The 2,293-nt window shown below is 44.0% G+C and overlaps 1 protein-coding gene across 1 annotated transcript in view; it reads right to left on the reverse strand.

Annotated features, from left to right (window-relative positions):
- Nucleotides 1–2,293, reverse strand: part of SPTA1 (spectrin, alpha, erythrocytic 1) — an 86,416-nt gene that overhangs the window by 56,273 nt on the left and 27,850 nt on the right. The gene's annotated exons all lie outside the window — the stretch shown is intronic.

Consider the following 2,293-nt stretch of genomic DNA (forward strand, 5'->3'; position numbering starts at 1 on the left):
GCCAACAAAGGTCCATCTAGTCAAGGCTATGGTTTTTCCAGTAATCATGTACGGATGTGAGAGTTGGACTGTGAAGAAAGCTGAGTGCCAAAGAATTGATGCTTTTGAACTGTGGTGTTGGAGAAGACTCTCGAGAGTCCCTTGGACTGCAAGGAGATCCAACCAGTCCATTCTGAAGGAGATCAGCCCTGGGATTTCTTTGGAAGGAATGATGCTAAAGCTGAAACTCCAGTACTTTGGCCACCTCATGCAAAGAGTTGACTCACTGGAAAAGACTGATACTAGGAGGGATTGGGGGCAGGAGGAGAAGGGGATGACAGAGGATGAGATGGCTGGATGGCATCACTAACTCAATTGGATGTGAGTCTGAGTGAACTCCAGGAGTTGGTGGTGGACAGGGAAGCCTGGCATGCTGCAATTCATGGGGTTGCAAAGAGTGGAACACAACTGAGCGACTGAACTGAACTGTACTATTTGAAAACTAAGGCAGTGCATGATGCCTCAGACTAAAGAGATAGACTTGGCTGAGGGTCAGTTGCTATTTTATCCAGTTCTCCACATGTTGCAATATTAGTTTCTTCATGTATACAATAAAGACTTTAGAGCATCTGTATGGATGTGAGAGTTGGACTGTTAAGAAAGCTGAGCGTCAAAGAATTGATGCTTCTGAACTGTGGTGTTGGAGAACACTCTTGCGAGTTCCTTGGACTGCAAGGAGATCCAGCCAGTCCATTCTGAAGGAGATCAGCCCTGGGATTTCTTTGGAAGGAATGATGCTAAAGCTGAAACTCCAGTACTTTGGCCACCTCATGTGAAGAGTTGACTCATTGGAAAAGACTCTGATGCTGGGAGGGATTGGGGGCAGGAGGAAAAGGGGCCGACAGAGGATGAGATGTCTGGATGGCATCACTGACTCGATGGATGTGAGTCTTAGTGAACTCCGGGAGTTGGTGATGGACAGGGAGGCCTGGCGTGCTGCAATTCATGGGGTCGCAAAGAGTCAGACATGACTGAGCGACTGAACTGAACTGAACTGAGAGAATACTTATGACCTTTTCCAGATTTGATAGTCCATATCTAAAATTTCTTTTGCAAGCATCGTATCTTAGCCTCTACTACAACTAGGAGTATATCCAAGCAGGACCCTACGCCTTCCTGGGACAAATCCCTCCCCCATACCTTCTGTTTAGCTCCTTTCTGAAGTAGTCAGATAATATCTGATGCATATTTCCTGAAGTTTTCAGATGCTAAAACCACTACCAAATAGAAGAAATTAACTTGAAATTAGCTTGAGGATCATGAGCAGTAGTCCGCAGACCTTCTGGTACATAAGGCTTGATAATATTAACTGCTCTCAATACAATACAAGCTTGGATTTTGGGATGAGAAATTGAGTCAACTAGAAGTTGATTTCCATTGAATTCTCTAGAAACTCACATAGAGTATCTCTGCTGCAGGGAGGAAACCAATTTGACTCCATGTTGGAAACTGTTCTTTGACTTGTTTTTCATTGCTTTTGTTATTATAATCATACTTAATGGCTTTCCTAGAGGACCCTGCCCCTTCGCATGACTGTAAACTAAAGTGCCTTTGTTCAGCTTACTGACAGATAGCTTGTCCCTGCCCACCTGTGAATAGAAGAGATTAACCCATCATTTCTGCAGGCTGGAAATTCTCTTGGAGATGTTTTGCAAGACTGAAGACCCTTTCAATTTACTTCCCCACTGTCTCTCCCTCTCTATTCTGCCTTTTGACTTTAGTTCCTCATTGCTTCTTTCTCTCTGATCCATAAAAGAACCTGACACCCAGACCCCAATAAGATGGCTATTTTGAGGCACCAGCCTACCATTTTCTCAGTCTGCTGGCTCCTCGATTAAAGTCTCTTCCTTGCCGCAACATCTCATCTCTTGGATTCATTGGCCTGTTATGTGACGAGCTTGGACTCAGTAACCTCTATACTCTAAAAACTTACTGGATAAATTTACTTAAAAAAATAGTCTGGAGGCGGTCACAAGATGGCAGAGGAATAGGACAGGGAGACCACTTTCTCCCCACAAATTCATCAAAAGAACATTTAAACGCTGAGTAAATTCCACAAAACAAATTCTGAATGCTGGCAGAGGACATCAGGCACCCAGAAAAGCAGCCCATTGCCTTTGAAAGGAGATAGGAAAAAATACACAAGACAAAAAGAAAGACAAAAGAGGTAGGGATGGAGTTCCGCCCCGTAAGGGAGTCTTAAAAAGAGAGAAGTTTCCAAATACCAGGAAACACTCTCACTGTCGAGTCTGTG

This window comes from Bison bison, unplaced genomic scaffold (assembly GCF_000754665.1).
Source record: "Bison bison bison isolate TAMUID 2011002044 unplaced genomic scaffold, Bison_UMD1.0 scf7180017864240, whole genome shotgun sequence".
Classification (NCBI taxonomy): Eukaryota; Metazoa; Chordata; class Mammalia; order Artiodactyla; family Bovidae; genus Bison; species Bison bison.